This window comes from Gobio gobio, assembly GCF_949357685.1.
Source record: "Gobio gobio genome assembly, chromosome: 3".
Classification (NCBI taxonomy): Eukaryota; Metazoa; Chordata; class Actinopteri; order Cypriniformes; family Gobionidae; genus Gobio; species Gobio gobio.
The window spans coordinates 6,125,351-6,152,963 of NC_137099.1; the positions used below are offsets into that span (position 1 = coordinate 6,125,351).

Consider the following 27,613-nt stretch of genomic DNA (forward strand, 5'->3'; position numbering starts at 1 on the left):
CTTCGCTCCAAGACCTTTACTGTTTGCTTTGGCTCGTCTGTCCCGCCACACTCGTCTCTGAAGGATCTTTTTGTATGGTGAGGTGGGTCATGTCAACGTGACACGCTCCCATATTAGTCTGGCCAAGCTGATAATGACAGACTGGATGAAGATAAAGGCAGCAGAGACTGGCCATGTTCCCTCAGACTATCAGAGCTTGTGTTGAGATGTTTAACTTTAGACAATGTCTCGTTCCAGTCCTTACGTCCCGCTGATGTGAATCAGGATATGCTAAAAAGTACATTATGGGAACTGAATATAGCATTATGAAATATATATTCAAAGAATTATTTTATTGAACTAAATTAACTAAAACTAAATTTCATAATTTTATTTAATAAAACAGTTATTTTATTTCATTATATAAAATGTTTCGATTTAAAAATCTAAATTAAATAGCATTTCATAATGTTATGAATTTTTTTTTTATAAAATAATTTTTATAAAATTAAATGAAATGTCGTAATTTTATTCAATAAAACAGTTATTTTATTTAATTATATACAATGTTTAGATTTAAAAATCTAAATTAAATAGCATTTCATAATTTTATGAAATAATTTTATTTAATAAAATAATTATTTTATTTTATTATATTCTGTTTAACATTAACAAGCATGTCATAATTTTATGATTTTTTATTTTAAACATATTATATAATCAAAAAAAATTATTGTCATAAAATTATGAAATGCTAGTTAATGTTAAAGTGTTGTTATACAATTATTGTATAATTATTTGTTTTAATAAAATTATTTCATAAAACCATGTTAAATATTATATAATTAAATAAAATAGTTTTGTAAAATCATGAAATGCTCATTAATGTTAACTTTTGATATGATATAATCAAATGAATTTTTTTATTAAATTATCTAATATTTCATAATTTCATGAAATTATTTTATTTAATAAAGTAATTATTTTATTTGATTATTTAATATGTTTAACATGAACTAGCATGTCTTAATTTAATTAAATAATAATGTTATAAATCAAAATAAAATAATGTTTTATTACATACAATTATGAAATTATGCTCGGGTAAATGTGTTTATATAATCCAATCAAATATTTTTTTAGTTAAAATAAAGTTTCATAAGATCATGAAATGCTATTAATGCTAAATATGATATTATATAATCAAATAAAATAGTGCATTGCTTTATAAAAAGTAATTTCATAAAATGATAAGCTAATGTTAAGCTCAAAAACCTCTTTGTTTTTATGGGTGTCTTTGGTTAGATTATTTTATTTATATTTCCAATAAAAGGAACTAGATGAATATGGTGAGCTTCCCAACCGTTTTGCAGTGCATTCTGGGAATTTGTAGAGAGCAAATGCCCTATATTGCCCTGTAAGCCCCATATATTGTCCGTCTCCCTGTATGAACGAGAGTGTGTATTGAGATCTTGGAGAGCATACAGGCTGGTTTGTGTTTTCTCCTCATGATGCATAACACACACACACACATGGTGTCCTGATCAGCTGCACAGCATGTTTTATTGGTTGCTTTGTTTCTATTTGTATTGCATCAGCCCCGTTCACATTAGAATCTCATTTTACACAAATCCCACTATATGCATAGCTGTGTGTTAACCAACACAATTATAAGATCGGCTGTGTTGTTGTTGCTCGGTGTGTTGTTTCACTTTCATTGAGGACAGATTCAGTGCTCAAAGTCTGTGGTGTTTGTGGCTGGTTAAGAAGACAGTGAAAGGCAGTCGAGTTAGAATAGTGTCGTTCTGTCCAGATTCACCCTGAAACATTCATCTAATAGGCTGACACTCATAAAAACAAGCCGTGCAGAATGGATAAAAAGAGAGAGATTTTTCACATTGCGAGTTGGTTTTAGGGCCATTTAAAGTCCCAGTGAACCGGAAGTTGCAACTGCTTTTATTTTAGTGCTGTGACGTATTTTAAGTGAAACGGATATTGAATAGAGGGCAAGGTTTTACTTCAGCGCTCCTCCTCTCCATCTCTCGCTCACAGCAGACTAACGGTTGGAGGCGAGTGGTTAAGGATATTCAAACTCAAGCCGTCAACAGAAAGGAAACGCCATTCCAGACAGGACGTTACTTTACAGATTTTGATTAAAGATTACCACGGCAAACAATTTTGTTGTGTATTAACCAAGCGGTAACCTCCTGCAGTTTCTCTTGAAGCCAATACGGAAGTGCCTCAAACTGCAATTCATCGACTGGCCGCTAGGGACAGGATCCAGAAGGGAGCAGAATCTCATTGAGCTCATGTTAAAATGGTCAACTTTAGAGCAGAATAAAACATGTTTACAGCCTGGTACAAATTGTGCTTTTGGTCTATACGGCTCATTTTGCCCTTCATGACAACTGTGAGGGGGGTGAATTTTTTTATAGCTCATTCGTTTACATTATATAAAGCCTTAAAGTTTTGCATAATTAAGGGCGTGGCCACTTCGAGTGACAGGTGGATAGCCATTTATCTGCTGTCTGTTAGTCATTGCGTCACTTAAGCTCCGCCCACGTCCCGCCTTTTTGCCCATTTTCTGTTATCCGGGAGTGACGCGCGATGACGCGCTGCCAAGATGGCAACGGCCACCATTGCGCTTCAGAACGGCTCATCAGAATACTATGGGTGACGTCACGGACACTACGTCCATATTTTTTTACAGTCTATGGTATTAACTTGCACGGATGAATTGTTCACCGTAAGCTCTGCAATGTGTGCTAACAAAGTAAATAAGATCGATTTTGATTTCATGAGGACTTTAATGTTTTGCATTCAAATGCATTGCATTGATTCATAAGAATTAAAGGGAAAGTTCACCCAAAAACGAAATGTTTATCTGCTTACGCCCAGTGCATCCAAGATGTAGATGTCTTTGTTTCTTCAGTAGAACACAAATGATGATTTTTAACTCCAACCGTTGCAGTGTGAAAGTCGTATAATGATGTCAATGGGGATATTTTAGAGTATGAGAGCAATGAGAGTAAAAACACACAGACATAAGAATCCTTATTAAACCATGCGGCTCGTGACGACACATTGATGTCTTAAGACACGAAACCATCGGTTTCTGCGAGAAACCCAACAGTATTTATGTTATTTTTTTACCTCTTATCAGACGAACGTCATCTAGTTTTCCCAGCGCCATAACTTCCGGCGAATAAGGTCAAAATATTGGCGCGATCAAAGATATATATACGTAGATGCCTCGTTCTACTGATCGCGCAGGCACTAATGAGGAATCTATGTATCTATGATCGCGCCAGTATTTTGACCTTATTCGCCGGAAATGATGGTGCGGGGGCGGCTGATGCAGAGCCATAGAAAGAAATTAAATACAATTTTAAATATGGATATTTCTCTCATATTTGTTGCATTGATTCGCTTCAGAAGGCCTTTATTAACACCCCAGAGCCGGGTGGAGCAGTTATTTGACGGACAGATGCATTTTTTATGGACTTCAAAAACAGAGCAACTATTACTGCTATTATAAAGCTTGGATTAGCCAGAACATTTTTAATATAACTCGTCTGAAAGAAGAATGTCATATACACCTCGGATGACTTGAGGGTGAGTACATTTTTGGGTGAACCATCCCTTTAAAGCAAACTTTGTATCTCAAAATCTATTTATTTTATAATTTAAAGCTGCTGTCCAAACATTTTTTTGTGTTCAAGATTTACAAAAAATATATAATGAGAATGTACGACATGAATCCATTTTCCAAACTGTATTTTTGTCTTACCCTGAATCATTACGGCACACTTATAATACGTGTTTATATTGGGACTATTTCAGACCGGTCTGGTAGGAGCCGCGGCGTAAGAGCACAGTCCCTGCGTGACTCGCCATAGACATAAACAGACATAAACGGCTGCAATGTTCTTCCACAAGACGCATGCGGTTCTGTTTATTAGTGACAGCGCAAAAAGTTACGGACTGCTACCCAAGAAATCTAGACGCACCCTAGCATCTTGATGTGGGTCTGCCTTGTCAGGCTAACGGACTGCAGCTTTAAATTTATTTTATTTTAGTATTTTATTTAATTTAATTTTTTGTTACATTTTTACTTGTTCGTTTTTTATTTAATATTTTATTTTAAAGTTTAATTTAACTATTTAAATTGTATTTTATTACTTAATTATATATTTTATTTCATATTTAATTCTATAATTCTTTTTTAGTTACCCCCCCCCCCCCGCATTCTTTATTATAATTCTCATAACCTTCACATCGTTTCACACTAAAATTATATAAAATATGATGGATTTGTTAAAGGTTATTTACATTTCTTTTGCTACCATGAAGTCATATTTATATCATATTCAAAACATCACAGAAAAAAAAAACAATATTAAAGTTAGCAAGGCCTAAAATCACATTTTTTTTACGTTTATTTTAATGGTCTTAAAAGTAGACTTAATTTACTTTATTCCAAATGTAGCCTTTTTTCTCTTTTTCTAATTTGGGGGTGAAACGGGCTCTAACAGATTATCTTCAGATCAATGCTTCAGCTGCAGTCCAGCTCGCTACTTCTCTCCCAGTAATGAAGTAACGGAGCGCCTGAGCAAGATGTCTAATCTATAAAGATAGTTTAGCGTGTGTAGTCTAATACCCCGACATGTGCTGTAGTCCGAGGCTTCGTTTAGCAGTGGCAGACGAGTCCAGACTCCCAGCGCCGCTGCTGAAGGCACTGATGTGGACTTGCTTTTGATGAGCACGTATATCTGATGGCGGATCGATGCGGATTCAGAACCCGCGGCGCTATCGAACCGCGACGTGCGAAAGCAGCCCGGGCTTGATTAGTCATGAAATTAGCAGAGAGCTCGGGTTTCCCCGTCTCAGCCCTCGACGGACGGGGAAAATCTCTCTGCGGTTCTTAAATGAGTCCGAGTGCTCTCTCGCTTTCGCTATCCCATCATTCTCTCCTGGGCTGCACATGATAAATGACTTCTTGGGTGGCCACTGACAAAAGTCTCCACACACCAGCCAGGCAATAAACAACAATGATTATTGATTTTTCTGTGTTCCTCGCCACAAAACAAAATGAACCGAAATGACATGTGGTTTGTCGGGACTCGCTTCAGGTGCTGCGAGCGGTGTGGGCCATCAAAGAGAGCGGCACATCATCTCTGTCGGCTGTAAATTAGGCTAGCGCTGTTTTCCGCGAGGTGCTGGAGGTGAACGGGCTGGCTGAGAGTCTCTCGGCGGGCTGCGGGACTCACCATATGGCGGCGGCCATATGCAGGAGATCCCTGTGGCCAGGTAGACTAATGAATACCGTGGAGAGTTGCTCCGAGTTTTTTTGGCATGACTTTGTTCGCTGGGCATAATCAGATCCCATGGCTGGTTTTGCCTCAGCATGAAATCTCTATCCAGGTTGGGTTTTTTTTCCCAAACTAAACTTTTCAGAATAGTGTCAAATACCTGCCGTATTGTTCACGGAGGGTTCACACACTTCATGGCCAATTAAGTTTCAGTTGTCCAGGGGAAAAAAAATAAAAGATCACTATCAGGGCTCCAAAATATATATATTTTTAGTTCAGCACAAAACTTTTTACTTGTAACTTCTTTGTTTGTTAATTCAGTGTTTATGGTTTAATATGTTTTAATAAATATTTATATTATTTAATATATATATAAATATTTATATTATTTAATATATATATATATATATATATATATATATATATATATATATATATATATATATATATATATATATATATATATATATATATATATATATATATATATATATATATATATATATATATATATATATACACTCACCTAAAGGATTATTAGGAACACCTGTTCAATTTCTCATTAATGCAATTATCTAATCAACCAATCAAATGGCAGTTGCTTCAATGCATTTAGGGGTGTAGTCCTGGTCAAGACAACCTCCTGAACTCTAAACTGAATGTCAGAATGGGAAAGAAAGGTGATTTAAGCAAATTTGAGCGTGGCATGGTTGTTGGTGCCAGACGGGCCGGTCTGAGTATTTCACAATCTGCTCAGTTACTGGGATTTTCACGCACAACCATTTCAAGGGTTTACAAAGAATGATGCTAATGATGTTGATGCTAGAGGTCAGAGGAGAATGGGCCGACTGATTCAAGCTGATAGAAGAGCAACTTTGACTGAAATAACCACTCGTTACAACCGAGGTATGCAGCAAAGCATTTGTGAAGCCAGAACACGCAAAACCTTGAGGCGGATGGGCTACAACAGCAGAAGACCCCACCGGGTACCACTCATCTCCACTACAAATAGAAAAAAGTGGCTACAATTTGCACAAGCTCACCAAAATTGGACAGTTGAAGACTGGAAAAATGTTGCCTGGTCTGATGAGTCTCGATTTCTGTTGAGACATTCAGATGGTAGAGTCAGAATTTGGCGTAAACAGAATGAGAACATGGATCCATCATGCCTTGTTACCACTGTGCAGGCTGGTGGTGGTGGTGTAATGGTGTGGTGGATGTTTTCCTGGTACACTTTAGGCCCCTTAGTGCCAATTGGGCATCGTTTAAATGCCACGGCCTACCTGAGCATTGTTTCTGACCATGTCCATCTCTTTATGACCACCATGTGCCCATCCTCTGATGGCTTCTTCCAGCAGGATAATGCACCATGTCACAAAAGTCGAATCATCTCAAATCGGTTTCTTGAACATGACAATGAATTCACTGTACTAAAATGGCCCCCACAGTCACCAGATCTCAACCCAATAGAGCATCTTTGGGATATGGTGGAATGGGAGCTTCGTGCCCTGGATGTGCATCCCACAAATCTCCATCAACTGCAAGATGCTATCCTATCAATATGGGCCAACATTTCTAAAGAATGCTTTCAGCACCTTGTTGAATCAATGCCACGTAGAATTAAGGCAGTTCTGAAGGCGAAAGGGGGTCAAACACAGTATTAGTATGTGTTCCTAATAATCCTTTAAGTGAGTGTGTATATATATATATATATTTGCAATGCATTTTTTTGTGTCTGAAAAATATATTTGTTTTAGATGTTTTTGTACTAATTTATTATAATAATTTATATTTTTATAATAAGTACCCGTATTATGGATTTTTCAAAATGACCTTTCATTTAGTGTGTAACATAGTTCTACGTGAATGAAAACATCCTGCAAAGTTTAAAATCTGAAAGTGCACCGCATATAAAGTTATTGTCTCTCAAAAGTAAGAGTCGACTCTGAGTCAATTAAACGAATCGTTTTTCAAACGAGTAGCAAGACATTTCGTTGTTTGTTTGTTTGTCATTTTGCAGTGTCTTCAGATCACCTCAAAGTAGCATGGGAAAATGATACCGGAATTAATATCTCAAACGGGATTTGGGAAGAGGGACTGAAACAAATCCATACCTGCTCTATCGATGCTAGATTACAACCTATACAGTTTGAAGTATTGCATAGGTTACACTACACCAAAACTAAACTCAATAAAATTTAACCTTCAGTTTCCCCATTATGTGATAAAAGAGCTCAGATGGCACGCATGCTCATACTTTTTTGCTTTTGCCCTGTGATTTCTGAGTTCTGGTATTCAAATGTTTTTGGAGAAGAGATTAGTCCAGATCTTGAATTAGCTTTGCTTGGATGTTCTGACCCAACATTAGCATTAACACATTCCAGCAATTATCTCTTATGTTCGGTATGGTGGTAGCTAAAAGGGGGATTTTGATGGATTGGAAGTCCACTTTAACGCCCAGTTTTCACAAACGGTTGGTGGAGATGGTTGCCGCCCTCAAGCTCGAAAGGATTCGTTTCGCCAAGATCGATGCCTCTAAAAAATGTGATTAAATCTGGGGCCCCTTCCTTCGGTATCTTTTTTCGAGTTGGAATTTGCCTGAGCATTCATGTAATATGGATAGCTTTACTGTTTTATTCCTTCACTCCATCTTTAATGTTTTGTTTACGTTTGTATGTCTTTGATTAAGGTGATATTTTTCATTGTACCTGGTGCTTGTTTTGTTTTGAGTTTTTTGTGCATAATATTTTTTTTATACATTTTGTAAGATTTTCATATGTTTTATGCTTATATAAAAACTGTTATAAGAAAAAAAAGACATTTAGTTGTGACATCAAGACGAAACATTAGCATATTACCCGTCCACTTATTGCGTGCGCATGCCACGCAGAGACCAGGGAAACCTTGAACACTGAAAAACTGTCTATTAATGCAGATTATCTGTCGTTCTTACTACTTTGAGTAAAAATAAAGGATGGAGCAAGACTTGTTTTGCGAACTTTAATGTTACATCAGTCATTCACCTTAGTGCTCGACATTAGAAACACACGCACACACAGGTTTGTTGATGGATGCACACTTGTTAATGCTGACGGTGAGGAATTACAGTTGAAACATCTCATAATGTACCTCAAACTGAGTAGCATCACTGAGAAACGTCCTGCTTAAGGTTCAGGTTGAATAACCTGGGGCACGTTCAAGCTCAAACCGGTGTGCAACATTTTGCTACGGTTTCCGGTTGAACGACATGTTTCCTGGAAACGGTGTGCAACGGGTTTGAGATGCATTTTCTCTTGTTTGGTGGGTGTGTCAAAAATGTCAGCCCAATCAGCAGCAACACACCGTATTAAAGAGACAGCTCGCACAATGGGTCCATAAAAAATACTAAATAGGCTACATATTTATATATTTTGCTCTTTTATTGTGGAGTGACACTTTCATAAACTTTTCTATACTCCTCTGATTATATAATGGTAAATATTACACTATCATAGTACAACAGTGGGAAGTGGATTATCCTTCACCTGAAATGTTTGTCTTTTCATCCTGAAATGCGAGGCAAATGTTGGATCACAGTAATAAGGAACCACAGTTTCCACAAATCCCTTCACTTGATTGGGATGTTCTCTTTTATTCTGGACGGCAAGGGCAGTGACTGTAACATTGAGCATATTTTGCAGTATTAAACACGTATTTATACCGATTTCATCAGGCTCTGAAAATTCTTCAAAACGAACACAAAGAATGGCCTTCTCAGCTAGTTGCAACTCTTGTGTCATCAGAACAGGGTGTTCAATGCACCACCGTTTCCGTTTAAAAAACGTTTTGTCGGGGCTGAACGCAGCACAGTTCTTCCAATGTTTCTGGGCCGTCTGACCAATCAGAGCAGAGTAAACCAATCAGAAACAGACTGGGCTGTCTGACCAATCAGAGCAGAGTAGGCTCGTGGAAAGGAGGAATTTAGAGAGACTGATTCCTCCATCGACTCGTTTGAGAATCGTTGAACATTGTGGTGATGTGCAGTGTATATTATGAGAAAATAAAACTGTATGTTGACCTATGATGCATGTAAACCCGTTGCTGGAGACCTCCAAAACTAAATTAGGAAACTTTAAAATAGCATAATAGGGGCACTTTAATATTATTTTATTATATTGTTTAATATTCAATTCATTCAATGTTTTTTATTATTTAATATATATATATTTATACATTATAACATATTATTTAATATATTTATAATATTTTCATTAAATTTTTTACAAGACAAATACATTTTTTGTATATTTATGTTTTTTTGTCAGAAACAATTGATAATAATTTATATTTTTATTTTCATATATTATTATATTGTTTAATATTTATTCAATTAAATTGTTTTATATTTATTAATATATATTTATACAATATAAAATGTTATTTAATATATTTATCATATTTTTATTACATTTTTTACAAAACATTTTTATTTTTGTATATTTATGTTTTTTTTGTCAGAAACAATTGGTAATAATTGATATTTTTATTTTCATATATTATTATATTGTTTAATATTTATATCATTTCATATTTTTATTTTATACCTTTTTTATTGCATGGTTTTTGTTTTGTTTTACTTGTCAACAATTATTTTTTATATATAACAATAATATATATTGTTGTGTATTTATAACAAACAATTGGTAACACGTTTTGGATTATTAACAGGGAATTTTACAGCTTTAATATGACTTAATCTAGCTATATGCTATAATACATTAAGCTATAAGCTATAAACTAGGGGTGCACCGATCCGACTTTTTCAGTCCCGATACCGATACCGATGCCTGGGCTTTGTGTATCTGTCGATACCCGATACCGATCCGATATATTGTTGAATTAATAATAAACTGTATATCTTCCACCTTATACCTTCCTTGAAGAGACTAAAGGCACCAGACTTTACTAACTAAACATAACTAAGACAAAATAACAGATGTATGTAAGGTGTTGAATTCTTATTTATTTAAAAAACAATTGTGCATTCAAATCTAAAATAGAATGTAATCTAACTTCTTTAAATAAATAAAATGTAGCAGTGGAAACAAAAAACAGTGTATTGGTCAAACATACAATAGTATTCTGACAGTTACCAAACATTTTTTACACTACAGATAATTGTTTTGGTATATAATCATATCAATATTAAAAAGTAGCATTACAAATTAACAAATAGTCTAATTTTCTACCATATGCAATTTAATAAAAATTTTCAGCTAGCTAATAACAACTTTGTTCTGGTTTCACCTCACTCCAGATTAAATGATTGTAGGCTAGGCCTATTTATTTTACTACACATTGTCAACAGAAATAAGATGAAATACTGTTGATAATTAAAAATAATTCTTACTACCCACTCTTGCTAAAATGGGTAAGCACACTTGTGTTCTCATTTCAGTTGCGTTCTGAGTAAATTAATAAACTGAGTTCATGAGTTCAGTGTTGGACAGATCAGTTGTTCTGGCCAGTCGTTAAAATGATTCGGTTCAAAGGAGTCATTAGGTCACGAATCGGACATTAGCAGACGCGTTGTGTGCGAATCCCGTCTGTTAGAACATCGCGAAAGATGTCAACACACAGAAAACACTTCATAACTGGATATAATTTGTCTCCCGCTTATTGAAAGTATGCTTTATGTCAGCTGGTCGGAGAAGAGTCAATGTTTTTTGAGCGCAATTCACACCCAGTGATAATTCAAGGACAAAATTGTCCGAATGTGTCACGTGCAACATGGTTTCGGTCTTCCGAGCTTTTGATTTGGATTAATATGTGAAATATGAGAGCGAACACTGATTATTTTGAAGACCCAGAGAGCGCGCGGGGGAGGAGCTCTCAGATCGGTCTCTCTGTCACTCAGTCACAAGCGCAGCATCTGTTCTACATCACTCGTAAATCACAATAACTCATCAAATTAGGCTTTGGCCGTCAAAAAAATGTCAATGCAGGAAAGACCCTGACTTTGCAGTAATACCCTCGAAACAGCGACGAACTAGTTGGCGTGGCAAGCGTGAAATATCTCCTCCACACAGCCGACTCTCTGGCTCGCTCCCTTCTAGCATGCGACACACGTGAAGCTGACAAATGACGTAGGTTCTGCTGCGACGGAAAAAAACACCTGGATTTTTCCCAGCTATTTTGTCAGTATCGCGGCCGATATCCGATCCTAATATCGGATCGGTGCACCCCTACTATAAACTAGATAAATAAACACTTTTGCTGTCAAATGATAGGGTATGGTGCAAAACATGATTGATTTTTATTTAATTTGTTTGCTTCCAGGGTAATTTTACAACGTTTTCTGTGACATGTAAAGCAATCAATGTGATTTTTTTTTTCTTTTTCCTTTTATTTCAGTGTAAAAATATTTGTGTGCCAGCTTCAGAGTGAATATCAAGTAAGCAATTCATAGTCTGATTTTCTGAAAGACTGTTTCGCCAACCTGAAATCTTTGGATGGTTGTTGCTTTTCTTCTGCATGTGCTAGTCTATTTGCTAGTTGAACAGAAAAGCAGTACAACTCAGACCGAAAACAGTAATACGTTGTGAAAATCAATCTAATCTACATAAAACTGTGTCTATGCAACCTGTTCTCCAGTTATCTATAGCGTCGTAGTGCAGTGCAAGTGTTGTTTCTTACTTGACTCTGGTCATAATGTAATGAAACATGAAAATGCTGTCCGCTCAGATAAACTTCACAGAGAGAGAAATCCAATTCAAAAGCCACATATGAGCAGAAAACATCAGGTAATATCAAGCCGTTCCCTCAGAAACACATCCACCGGCTCTGTTTGGATCCACAGGGAGGTCTGGAAGATGGAGAGCTACAAGAGTTTGTCTTCTGTTTAGCAATATAATCCCACCATCAATTACTTCCATTTACACACTTTTAAGGGAAGCTAATTTGTCTTACACTACAATCAAACACTCATTATGTGAAATGTAATTACTGCCAGCTTGAGTTAAGATTCGGTTGTAATGATAGCACTACAGATGCTCCAATCCTTCCCAAAGCAAACAATAGGCCCTTTTCTGTTCCTGCGACGTCTTTATGTTTGGCTTTGTTTTCACAGGGTTTATTTAACTTTACACCACATCATTGTACTTTCAAAGTGACGGCCGGATCTCTAATTTGATTCGCTGGCTCCACTTGAAGGCCTCTCCGTTGATGAATTGCACGGCTTATGAAATTAGGCAGTGTGAGGGGAAACTGGTTGCATGCGTGTTGAAGTGAAGCAAGAAGCTGACTGTTAATGGACGACAGGCGTGACCGAAGAACAGGGTTGATCTCATAGCTGGAGTCTTTATAAGCGTATCCTGATGCACTTTATCAACTTTTGTGACTTTATCTTGATTGTCACAGAAAATAATTTTATCTCATCCCTCAGTAAATGCTTTAACAAAAAAATAAGATTATATCATTTCTGGTTCAGAACAAACAAACCTTCAAGATCAACACAAAATGACATATGACATGACGTGACAATATGACATGACCAAATAACATATGACATGACGATATGACATGATGATATGACATGACAGTATGACATGATGATATGACATGACGATATGACATGATGATATGACATGACAGTATGACATGATGATATGACATGACGATATGACATGACGATATGACATGATGATATGACATGACGATATGACATGATGATATGACATGACAGTATGACATGATGATATGACATGATATGACATGACGATATGACATGATGATATGACATGATGATATGACATGACAGTATGACATGATGATATGACATGATATGACATGACGATATGACATGATGATATGACATGACAGTATGACATGATGATATGACATGACGATGTGACATGACGATATGACATGATGATATGACATGACGATATGACATGATGATATGACATGACAGTATGACATGATGATATGACATGATGATATGACATGACAGTATGACATGATGATATGACATGATATGACATGACGATATGACATGATGATATGACATGATGATATGACATGACGATATGACATGATGATATGACATGACGATATGACATGATGATATGACATGACAGTATGACATGATGATATGACATGACGATATGACATGATGATATGACATGACAGTATGACATGATGATATGACATGACGATACGACATGATGATATGACATGACAGTATGACATGATGATATGACGATATGACATGATGATATGACATGACAGTATGACATGATGATATGACATGACAGTATGACATGATGATATGACATGACGATATGACATGATATGACATGACGATATGACATGATGATATGACATGATGATATGACATGACAGTATGACATGATGATATGACATGACGATATGACATGATATGACATGACGATATGATATGATATGACATGACGATATGACATGATGTGATGATATGACGTGACAATATGACATGACCAAATGACATGATGATATGACATGACAATATGACATGACCAAATGACATGATGATATGACATGATGATATGACATGATGATATGACATGACCAAATTACATGACCAAAATGAAATGACGATTGACATGACCAAATGACATGACGATATGACATGACCAAATGACATGATGATATGACATGACGATATGACATGACCAAATGACATGATGATGACATGACATGATGATATGACATGACCAAATTACATGACCGATATGACATGACGATATGACATGACCAAATTACATGACCGATATGACATGACGATATGACATGACGATATGATATGACATGACAATATGACTGTAGTAAACGTTGTTTGTACGGGAAGAAGGAGGCGGGAACCGGCGGACATTCAAAATAACTTTTAATTAAACAAACACAAACTAAAATGGCGGCGACAGCCCCTCGCGGACGACTGTCGCCTACATACAAATAAACACAAAATGAAAATAATAAGCTGCAGCCCCTCACGGTCGACTGCAGCAACACATAACAAAACATAAATAAAACATAACACAAAATCCAGGCCTGGTCCTCTCTCGTCCCTCACTGTCGTCGCTCCTCCTTTATAGTCCCTCACTCCTCCGCGAGGGCCGAGATCGCTGCGGCGCGGAGCTGGCGCTCATCCTCCCTGATGAGCGCCGCCTCGTCCCGCCCTCACGGTCCCTCGGCCTCGCTGTTCGCCACAATGACATGACCAAATGACGTGATGATATGGCATGACCAAATGACGTGATGATATGACATGACAATATGACATGACCAAATGACATGATGATATGACATGACAATATAACATGACCAAATGACATGATGATATGACATGACGATATGCAATAACGATATGACGTGACAATATGAAAAGACGTTATGACAAAATTACATGATTATATGATATGACATGACATGGCGACATATGACATGAAGTGACGTGACGATATGACATGACAATACGATACATGACATGACATGACGATATGACATATGACATGACAATATGATACGTGGCATGACATAACGATATGATATGATATATGACATGACTATATGTGACATGACAATATGATACATGACATGACGATATATATGACATGACTATATATGATGTTACGTGACGATATGACATGACATGACAATATGATACGTGACGTGACATGACATAATACGATATATGACATGACTATATGTGACATGACAACATGACGATATGACATGACGATATGACATGATGATATGACATGACGATATAACATGCTGATATGACATGACGAAATGACATGGCGATATGACATGACGATATGATGAAATGACATGACGATATGACATGACGATATGATGTATGATATGATGTGACATGACGACATATGATGATATGACATGACAATATGATACGTGACATGACATGACGATATGATATGATAAAGGACATGACTATGTATGATGTGACGTGACAATATGACGTATGACATGACAATATGACATGACTATATGTGACATGACGAGATGGCATATGACATGACAATATGATACATGACATGACGATATGTGACGTGACAATATGACATATTACATGACATGATGACATGACATGACAATATAATATATGACTTGATATTAAATGGCAATATGATATATGATATTCAAACTTTATATTATATTATATTAACTACATTATATATATATTTTTTCACGTATAATTACTAAATTTTACTTACATTTTTATGTTCTTTTTGCTACTATTTTGTTCATTGCTCTTTTTGATGCAGATTGACAGTAAAGTTAGGCTAAAGTTGTGGAAAGCAAGATAATTATTTGATATACAAACAATTTGATATAAACTAACTTTTTGGCACACCTCCTCAGGATGATCTGCTACTTGTTTATATTGAATTATTGGATGTACAGCGAGTTTTTCTGAGCTCTGGAAGTTTAGCCAAAGCTGTTACCTTAAATTACTTAATTTGCAGAAAACCTGCGCTGTGAGCAAATAGTATAAAAACTGAGTAGAAATTGAAATGGATAAAATATTTTCTTTGTCAGAAAAATAGTGAAAACTGGGAACTATAGCAGTTTTTCATTTCTGTGCGAATCTCAGAGGAACCACTTGCTCAATTGCTGTATTTACTTTTATATAAATTAATTTTTTACCAAAGTTTTACAGTATCACTTCTGTATAAGAAAGTAGATGCTTTTATAAAGAATAACTTTTTAGTATTTACTACCAGCATGATTGGTCCAGGGAGATATTGGCCCATCAAAGAGATGCAAATTCACAACGATGCCCCATGGAGGAAGAAGCTTGGAATCGTTTTATGAAGCAAGCGGTGCCGTTGAAATGTCTATTAACTCTATCATTTCTATAATGATGCAATAGAGAGTAACCATCAAAACAGTCGACTCCCAAGGAATAGAAAATAATGAGAAAAGAAATAAGCAGACTGTTTGAATATGATCATGTTGTTTTTTTTTAATCTGAAGTTATCCTCGGGGTGTGAAGAGTTTCTTTTAATATGAGTTTTGGATTATTGATCACCTTTCAAAAATGTAATTAGTAAAACAAAGTAGTGCAAACTGATTTCGTGTTTGCAACTCTCAGGCTCATTGCTACTTTAGCATGTAGTGGGTGGTTAAAATTCAAAGTGTCTGTGTTGTTCTGGTCTCATATGACTCGTTCCCTCCTTCAGTGTACGTTTGTATTTAGAGATTTAAGCATGCAGCGCCGAAACCCTATTGTAATTGTTAGAATTTCCAAGGATCAGCATTCTTATCTAAAAGTGAATGGTCGTAGAGACTTGAAACTTTGAGGGATGGTACTACTCACATGTCTACAACGTCACTAATTCTCGCCCAAATTGGCCTGTTGGTGGCGCTACAGCAATCAAAAGTGCGTGATGGATCATAATGGCTCCTAAACCATTCGTCGCAGGCTCAAGTGTCTTATACAGTTTGAATCCTTGGCTCATCTCGGATCATCCCCCTGATGAAATGTTCTGGTATTTTGGATTTTTCCAAAAACAAATTTTTTGCGCACTAGCCCTAGGTCCTAGTCCAATTTTGCACGTCAAACTGTAATATATTATGCCCTTTTACAAAGTCTTGATTTTGTTTTTGGGCTTTCTAGAATAGGTTTTATTTATCTTTTTTACACGTTTTATATTGTTGCAGCTCTTCTCTTCCCAGTCTGTCAGTAACACTCTGGAGTGCATTTCTCAAAAGCATTGTTAGCCAACAATAATCGCAAGTTCCACACTCTAAAAAATGCTGGGTTATTTTAACAAAAATTTGGGTCGAATATGGACAAACCCAACCATTGGGTTAAATTTTTACATTACATTTTTATCCCAAAGTTTAGGTTTGTCCATATTTTACCCAAATGTGGGTTAAAGCAACCCAGCAGTTTTTAGAGTCCATTGTATTGTGTTGGTAACAACGGAACTAGCGAACAGTTGGCTTTGGGAAACACACCTCTGATTGGTTCCTGTCTCTATAAGCCCCTCCTTCCTAAAGCGCATGCGATCTGATTGGTCGGCTGGACCGGTGTGTTGTGATTGGTAAAGCGCTACGAGTGTGTTTGGGAAATGTCCCGCCCCTTGCCATAACCACCAGTTTCAACCCACTACTAACTCTACCAGGCTCCGCCCCTTTATTATACATAATTATAATTTAAATGAGGAATTGAAATAATAAAGCAGGCAGTTCGAACAGGAGGGGTAACATTGGTGCCATGATGGAGGCCAGCTAGTAGTTCAAGAGATGCTCTAGCGACTGACGCTAGGGGTTGCAGCCTTTAGCCTCCTTGGTAGAGCATCCGACTCTCATGCCGGCAGACCCGGGTTTGAGTCCATTTTGGAGCGGACGGTTCTAACAGGAGGGGTTACATTGGTGCCGGGACCTGGATGGGACTGAGGTTTAGGGGGGTGAGTGTAACGGAGGCCAGCTAGTAGTTGCTGTGCGAGGAAACCTCACTCCTCTGATCTCAAGTGAGATGCTCTAGTGACTGACTCTAGGGGTTGCAGCCTTTAGCCTCCTTGTTAGAACGTCTGACTCTCATGCCAGCAGACCCGGGTTTGAGTCCCAGTTGGAGCGGGCGGTTAGAACAGGAGGGGTTACATTGGTGCCGTGACCCGGATTGGACTGAGGTTTAGGGGGGTGAGTGTAACGGAGGCCAACCAGTAGTTGCTGTGCGAGGATACCTCACTCCCCTGAGTTCAAGAGACGCTCTAGCGACTGACTCTAGGGGTTGCAGCCTTTAGCCTCCTTGTTAGAGCGTCTGACTCTCATGCCGGCAGACCCGGGTTTGAGTCCCAGTTGGAGCGGGCGGCTCTAACAGGAGGGGTTACATTGGTGCCGTGACCCAGGTGGGACTGAGGTTTAGGGGGGTGAGTGTAACGGAGGCCAGCTAGTAGTTGCTGTGCGAGGATACCTCACTCCTCTGATCTCAAGAGACGCTCTAGCGACTGACTCTAGGGGTTGCAGCCATTAGCCTTCTTGTTAGAGCGTCTGACTCTCATGCCGGCGGACCTGGGTTTGAGTCCCGCTTGGAGCGGGCGGCTCTAACAGGAGGGGTTACATTAAGCTGCTTGACTCTGATTGGCTAACACCTAGCCAATGAGATCCTGGCTATCAGCATCCTTCTCCCAGAGCAACAAGTAGAGGAACTTTGTTTACTTTTGTCTGGAATCAATGCAGAAATATATATATACACCCTGAATCTGAAGAGGAGACAGAAGCACCACAAGAACCGCAACCAGCTCGTTTAGCCATGGAAGTGTCTGAATGGTAATTTATGTGCAAGTAAACCATCAAACAGTTTGAAAAGTTATAAAATGTATTTGTAGCAATTGTCTTCTGACATTTTCTACTTTTATTATGCATAACTATTATTTAAATGAGGAATACTCTAAGGTCTTCGTTCCCGGAAGAAAACTCAAGACTATAATGGAGTCGTTTCAGGGAGTTCAGTAACTCATAGAGTATAACTCCCACAGTAGAGACTCTTGTTTATTTTCTTAACCCAAAGTATAGGGAATAATAGCATAATCATGTATCTACATTTGTGCATGTCCATAGCAGCATGCATACATTTGTTACATGGTCGTCTCATATGTTTGTGTTCTAATAAATGAAAGATTGTGTTCTGTGTAGGCCCTGATATTTCATGCTCTCTAACAGTCTCTCAGGGTTCAGCCAATGTTTATAGGTGTGTTCAAACTCTTTTTAGCTACCTAATTGGTTAGTAAGCTACTTTGATTGGGCTTGAGGTGGGAAGGAGAAAACATGCTGCAGATTCTCTTCATTAGCTAACATGACAGAACTTTACCGCAGCAGTTAACCTGTCAAACTCCTCGTCAGGCTGGATGTTGAATCTTTTGATGTAGAGCGTGTTCAGTGTCGGAGAGCATCATTTGCACTGTATATACTGATGTTTTTTGCTTTAATTTCTGAAGATTATTTCTAAATCTCCAGTCACTGAATGCATAAACTGTTGGATTCACTTGTTTTTTGGCAACATGTTTATTTATTTTTTGTTGACAGCACAGATGGGGTTGTGTGTGCGTCAGCAAAAGCATTTTTTTATAAATGCATGTAATCCCTCTTGTATAATCACCATATTTTAAGTGCATCTTTAATCTGATTGGTGTTACTTTGCTGTATATGTATTGCATTGCACTCCAAACCTGATGATGATTAGCACAAATCTAGAAAGAGTGATATGAACCTTGAGGCTTGACCTGCCTCGGATTTGACATTTACATTTTACATAAAATAAGATACAAAATTGCATTACATTTGAAGCTAAGTGGTATGCATAAATAACATTTTATTAGTATTTTTTATAGCAGATTAAAAATGTTAATACTGCATTTGCAGCCCATTTTACTTGTCTAATGCGAATTTAAAAAAAAATCCTTGAATGCAATGCAATCGCTTTGGATAAATGCATTTGGCAAATGCATAAATGTAAATCTAAAATGCTCAAGTAAAATACGATTTCCACACTCAAAAAAAATGACAAACCCAGCAATTTTTTTTTTTTTAACCCAGTGGTTGGGTTAAGTGTTTGCTTAAAACAACCCAATTGCTGGGTTTGTCCATTTTCAACCCAACTTGGGTTGTTTTTAACCCAGCATTTTTTAGAGTTCAGTAAGTTTTAAAATGTACACTACCATTCAAAAGAATGTTGGCATTACAGAAGCAAAGATGGCTTGAGCCTGGTAGTTTTGCCATTTGAAATGATAATTACAGAATGTTCCTATTACACGGCTATTCAGAGTGCTAAAGAAACTTCCATTCACATGAATGGGCCTTCAAAACATTCGGAGGTCTGTTCAATCTATATAATTACCGCTGCAAAGAATATAATGACCGCTGTCAATGGCAACGGGTTTTGTGCTTTTGATTCACGTCTTTCATATCGTTCCGCAAGACGTCCGTTCGCTTATTGCAATGGAATTTCATTGAAAGTGAAAGTCAGCTAGTAAGACGTTGCCACGCAACACATGAAACTGTCAAGTTCTATCCGTGTGGTGAACTATTTATTTTGCCAGCGGAAGCCACGAAACGGTAGCAAAATCTTTTTTAAACACCCATTGTGTTAAGTTTCTTTTCTCGTTTTGGCAAGTAGCCGTATAATAAGCAGAATAATGTGTTGTCCGCCTGTAATTGTCGGAAAAATAATGCCACGTTCCAGGTAACCCGTGTTTTTCCAAAATTCTACCCGTGAAAGTGCACTGGAACGGCAGTAAAACGCATGATCGATCGATGGACTCCCAGTTACGAGCTCTGGCGTCACATAGCCCGCGAAACAACAATGGCAGCTCCTACGGATGCAGTGTTTATGAAAGTCGTACGAATAACGTAAAATAAAAGATTCTCTTGCCTTATGCTCTGTTTCTTCTCCTCAGTTTCCCTCAAATAAGCAAGGGGTAAACACTTTTGGCGATAGAAATGAGCATAAGCCCCGTACGGCCCGCCATGCTTTGTTTACATCTAGCTACCGCAATTCTGTGCGCTCAGGCAGTTTGGCGTGACTTTGCCTGGAACGCTACAAAGTCGTGAGTCGTGGTTTGAAGTCGTAACTTACAGGCTCAAAAACCTGCCTGGAACGCAGCATAAGTCCCGAAAACTGTCACTGAGCTAGACAAAATCTGTGGGCACCGTCTCAACTGGGCAGGCTCATGAATAGTAATGAGCTCAGGCAACACCACGTCAGACTGACCAGCTTTTGTAATTGGTCTGATTTCTCCGCTTATTTCTTTTCAGTGGCTAGAGCTGACAGAGGAGGTAGCAGTTCATTTTCACATTCACCAAAAATGCGATATGCGATATCCTTGTTAAAAAATGCGATATTCGATATGTGATACAATATTGCTTTAATTGTGTAAAATCTATTGTGTAAACTATATAAAAAAAATATTTAAAAACAAAATGATATAATTTGTGTGTTGTTTCACATTCTTTCTGGGAAAAGAAAGCATCGGTTCTGGGAAAAGAAAGCATTGACAGTTCGAGTGTGTAACAAGACACGAAAAAAGAACGGCTTGTGCGCACGTTTCGGTGTGTGTGTCAGACAGCAGACAGCGTGAGACTGCAAGGAGTTGTTTTTCGCAAGTGTGTTTAATAACTCTTTTTAACGTCAAGCAAGTCACATAAGTAACAGTCGTGTGCACAGTCTATTCTCTGCTATATGCGTTGACCTAAAACATACACTTTTCACAATGTTGAAGTAGCATATTAAAATCTTTCAGATATTGCGTGCCCTTGCGATATACATATTGCGATATGTACATTTGCGATATTTCGATCATTTCGATATGTTGCGCAGCCCTATTCACCACATAACACAAACACATATGGACATAACATATTTAAAAAAAATACAAGTAAAAAAAGTTTTGTGTGGCAGGGCACCTTTAAATTAATCAAAAGTGACAGTAAAGACAATTAATGCTGTTCTTTTGAACTTTCTATTCATCAAAGAATCCTGAAAAAAAGCATAACAATTTCCACAAAAATATGAAGCAGCACAACTGTTTTCAACATTAATAATAAACTTGAGAATTATTTCTGAATGATTATGAACTGGAATAATGATGCTGAAAATTCAACTTTGCGTCACATGAATAAATTACATTTTATAATATATTCAAAAAGAAAAATTTCTTTTAAATTGTAATAATATTTCACAATATTGACTGTATTTCTGAATAAACAAATGCAGCCTTAAAAACACTCCAAACTTTTGAACAGTAGTTTATGTTTTAACAAAATGGATTAATTTTATTATTTAATATTTACCAGTCAGTTTCTCACAGGTAAATATGACTTTGCTTGGTCATTCCTATGCACAAACGATTGCTATTTCTGGCTCAACTGTAGTTTGTAGGGTGGGGAATGACTTTATAGGCTGGAGTGGCAGGAGTGATCTTGTTTTGTGTCTGTGGTAAATGGACTTTGTCTCGCTCTCATCTCTCACTGGCATTTGAACAGCAGCAGCAGCAGCACTCGCTCGAGCTTCACATAGTCAGCATTTCCAGCTAATTACAATGCTGCGCTTCAATCATGCGCCGTGCTCGAGGTTCCAGAGATAACGATCCATAACGATCCGCCACATCTGTGCCGAGATAGACCAGAGGAAATGAGAGAAAATGAATAAGTTAACGTCTTGGAACGGTTTGTGAAAACCCCATGTTTACCCTGACCTCACCTCAGCGTGCTTAAAAACACTTTGGGTTGAAGCCAGTGTAACGTGTGCTGAGAGATGACAGGCTTTTCTTCTGTTATTCTGCCCTCATGAATTACTTCCATCTTTCTAAGATGAAATGTGGGGGCTGCGTCTGTCATTATCTGTGACGGGCTCATCTGACACAAACCAGCTGTTGGCACACGCTAAGGCGGGCGATCAACAGAATCCACAACATAGCGTCTCATGAGCTGAGAAATGTTTATAGTGCTTGTGAATTCTGCTGACCCGCAGGAAGATTTCAGTGCATTTCATTTCTTCTGGTGGCTCGGGAGACTTAGGGTGGGTTCGCACTTGTAGTTCAGTTCTTTTGGCACATTCAAGTGTTGATAAAAAAATAAAATAAAACAGCCTTTTGGTTAGGATTTGTTATTTCTTTTGATTTGTTGCATGTTCAGATATTCATACAACAAAATATTCTGGGGAAATTATCAAAAATGCTGGTGATGGCTGGCAACTTTAAAAATTGTTGAATATCAATGTCTCAGATGTTTCTCCTAAATAATTTTGGAGAAATAATAAATACATTCTGAAATTTTTTTACCCAGACTGTTGGGTTCTACCTGTTGGATCATGTTGTTGGCTTATTTTCACAATGTTGTATAACCCACTGCTGGGTTAGGGATAGGGATTAGGGATAGTTAGGGATAGTTCACACAAAAATGAAAATGTTATGTTTATCTGCTTACCCCCAGGGCATCCAAGATATAGGTGACTTTGTTTCTTCAGTAGAAAACAAATTAAGATTTTTAACTCCAACCGTTGCAGTCTGTCAGTCGTATAATGCATGTGAATGGTGGCGAAATCTACGAGAGTAAAAAAAACATGCACAGACAAATCCAAATTAAACCCACATTGGCACATTGATGTCTTAAAGGATTAGTTCACTTTTAAATAAACTTTTGCTGATAATTTACTCACCCCCATGTCATCCAAGATGTCAATGTCTTTCTTTCTTCAGTCGAAAAGAAATTAAGATTTTTGATGAAAATATTCCAGGATTTTTCTCCATATAATGGACTTTAATGGGCTCCAAACGGTTCAAGGTCCAAATTACATTTTCAGTACAGCTTCAAAGGGCTTTAAACGATACCAGGCGATGAATAAGGGTCTTATCTAGCGAAACCATCCGTTTCTGTTTGAAACTGAGCAGTATTTATGCTATTATTTGACCTCTTATCAGACGAACGTGATCATGTCTGAGCTCCGCCATAACTTCTGCTAAGTGAGGTCAAAATACGAGCGTGGTCATAGATATATCGATCATAGATGCCTCATTCTACTGATCCGTGCAGGCGCTAATGAGGCATCTATGTATACATCTATGACCATGCTCGTATTTTGACCTCACTTAGCAGAAGTTAAGGCGGAGCTCAGAGATGATCACGTTCGTCTGATAAGAGGTAAAATAATAGCATAAATACTGCTCGGTTTCTCTCAGAAGAAGGATGGTTTCGCTAGATAAGACCCTTATTCATCGTCTGGTATTGTTTAAAGCCCTTTGAAGCTGCACTAAAACTGTCGTTTGGACCTTGAACCATTTGGAGCCCATTGAAGTCCATTATATGGAGAAACATCCTGGAAGGTTTTCATCAAAAAGCTTAATTTCTTTTCGACTACAGAAAGAAAGACATGGACATCTTGGATGACATGGGGGTGAGTAAATTATCAGCAAAAGTTTATTTAAAAGTGAACTAATCCTTTAAGACACGAAACGATCGGTTTGTGCGGGAAACAGTGCTCGAAGACTGGCACCTCTACATTTTACTCTTAAGCGTACCTGTACCTTTTCTTGCATACCGCTACTTCTCGTCTTTATAACGGATGCCCAAATGTTTAATAAGTGGCGCTCGAATCACTGTAGGTGCATTCACCATCGCGCTCCAAAAGTGTTAAGCCTTGTTTATACTTTTGCCTTGCTCCGCAGAGCGAGCGTCCGCTGACTGTGCGCGCACCTTGTCCACTTGGCACAACGGCAAGCGAAATGGGGTCTCGCGCTCTCAACGCGCACGACCGCCCACTCTGCAATGACGTAATTTTTGCCGTGCACACAATCGCACTCAAGCAGACGCGTCGAGTATAAACAAAGATTTGCACAAGCCATTCCTATGTGATGCTGATGATAAAATGTGCGTCCCATTTGAATTCTATTGAGAATTTAGTAAAACACTATGGAGAAAGTCGAACATGAGCTAAAACAGCCACTAAAATGACTTATGAAAAGAGGGGAAGCATCATCCTGCAAGCTTTTTAAACTCCGGATGACCACATTTACTAGAGTTTATCACGTTCTATTGTATTTATTGTGGTAAATTTTGACTTGGCCTGCATGGTAATGAGGTGTCGTCAATGGTCTCGCTTTGTAAACAAACCCTTATTGTAACAAATGCTATACAATTACAAGAACTATATGTTAGTTTTAAGGCTGAGTACAAGTTAGAAAGAGCTTTAAAATATGGACCTTCTTGAATTATTGACTAAACAATCCCCCCATAACCACGCCCCCAACAAAGCCCCGCCCCCTCTGGTGACTACCGGCATTTTATTTTTTCCACTTCAAGCACTGGCGAGAAAGCAAACAGTATTTATATATTTTTTTAACTCTAATACAGCACTATGTCCAACAGCCTTCAGCGCGCGATCACTTCCGGTAAGTGAGGTCAATGTACACAATCTGGCGTAGTTTACGCAAGTATACGCGTATCTCTACGCCAGATTGTGTACATTGACCTCACTTAGGTGAGCAGAAGAGACTTATTTCAAAAACATTACAAACTCTTACCAACCCCAAACTTTTGAACAGTTTTGTAAGTATCAACTTAGTCTTATTTCTCCTCAAGGAAAGCACAAAATGGACGCAATCATTTATATGCATTAAGCATGTCATGGTATTAAAGAGATCTCATTTGCGATTTTACTTTAACATGGGGGAAATGCTTTAAGTGGCTAATATTTTGAAATACCCTTGACCAACCAATTATTAAAAGCGTGCTTAATGTTTGACAAAACTTAAATGTGATTGAAGTTTAATGTGCAAAAGTTACAACAATGAATATTGAGGCTTATAATGTCTGTTTCCTATTATTCCCACTGAAGACGTGTTCAGATATGGCCCTGTTCATAAATTGCACAATTTCTCGCTCATTACATTAAAACGAGGAGATGCACGCGAGACACAATCAGAAATTAAATCGCACACAGGCCTCAAAATATTCTCAGTGCTGAAGTCAATATACACTCGAAAATAAGCGCTAGTATCCGCCTTGCTTGGTATGTAATGGTCTGATATTAGTTTTCAAATCAGCTGGCTATTCTGTTATGAGAATGAGATTTTTTCTCCCATGCTGGAGCCATGTCATTACCAACACACTCTTGTTTATCGCTTTTGCTCACTGCAAGCAACTTATGATTCCCAGCCAAAATTTGAGGTGATTTTAAATGTATCATTAGCCCGCAGTTTGGCATTTCTTCCATACATCATATTGTCCCTGGATCCACACGTGCCAGAAGCGTTTTGGCTTTGGTTTGGAGGCGATGCAGTGCTGGTCTGGCTGACTGCATGTTTATTCCAGCAGGTGTTGGGGAGATTTTTTACTCATGAAGTTTAGATGGGCAGGGCAGTTTAATGCTGAGGTGGAGAGATGGTGCAGATGGACAGCTGCAAAATGCAAACTGACTGGAGGGATGCCATTTATACTGTAAACAATTTGGTGCTGTTGGGAACTCAGCTAAGAACACTGAGTAGACTAGAGCTGCCCGATTAATCATTTGATTCATCCAGCAATGGAACAAGTCTTTATGAGTGAGTCGTTGAATCATTCATTCAAAAGATTTGTTCAAAAACGCTGAATCACCAAGTAATGAAATGAGTGAAATATTTATGAGTGAGTCATTGAATCATTCATTCAAGAGATTCATCCAAAATCGCTTATTCATCCAGTAATGAAACAAGTGAAGTGTTTATGAGTGAGTCATTGAATCATTCATTCAAGAGATTCATCCAAAATCGCTGATTCATCCAGTAATGAAACAAGTGAAGTGTTTATGAGTGAGTCATTGAATCATTCATTCAAGAGATTAATGTAAAAACGCTGATTCATCCAGTAATGAAACAAGTTAAATATTTATGAGTGAGTCATTGAATTATTCATTCAAGTGATTTGTTTAAAAAATGCTGAATCATCCAGTAATGAAACAAGTCTTTATGAGTGTCATTGAATTTTTAATTAAAGAGATTTGTGTAAAAATGTTGATTCATCCAGTAATGAACCAAGTGAAGTCTATATGAGTGAGTAATTGAATCATTAATTCAAGAGATTCGTGCAAAACGATGATTCATCCAGTAATGAAACAAGTGAAGTCTTTATGAGTGAGTCATTGAATCATTCATTCAAGAGATGTGTGCAAAAATACTGAATCATCCAGTAATGAAACAAGTGAAATATTTATGAGTGAGTCATTGAATCATTCATTCAAGAGATTTGCTCAAAAATGCTGAATCATACAGCAATGAAACAAGTGAAATATTTATGAGTGAGTCATTGAATCATTCATTCAAAAGATTTGTGTAAAAACGCTGATTCATCCAGCAATGAAACAAGTGAAGTCTTTATGAGTTTCTTCTGTTTCTTTTAACTGTGGAGGTTTGAACTTGTTCTACTTTGGAACTCACTATGAGCTGATATTAAAGCAATACACACTCATATAAATCATGACTTAGGACATTTTTTCAGGGTAGCTTTAATGTTATTTGACTTTATTATTGAAAAAATCCTGTTTCACTTTGATGCCTCACATGCATTATGGAAGAAAAATCTTGTTTTTTATGCTTTCTTGAACCTACTTATTCTCAACTGGGACGCTATGTATATTACACTGAACATATTGTAATGTTAATGCAGCCTGTCAAGCATGAAGTTTCAAAAATAGATGGGAAATACATTTTCACACTGACACCCTGACAAGTTTTCTACTTGTTCGCAGTCATTAAAAAGCTCACCTGAGTAAAACACGTGCCTGGAGGAAGTTTGAGGACGGCTCT

The 27,613-nt window shown here is 37.5% G+C and overlaps 1 protein-coding gene across 2 annotated transcripts in view; it reads left to right on the plus strand.

The window, feature by feature from the left end:
• Positions 1-27,613, plus strand: part of gpc6a (glypican 6a) — a 333,451-nt gene that overhangs the window by 51,543 nt on the left and 254,295 nt on the right. The gene's annotated exons all lie outside the window — the stretch shown is intronic.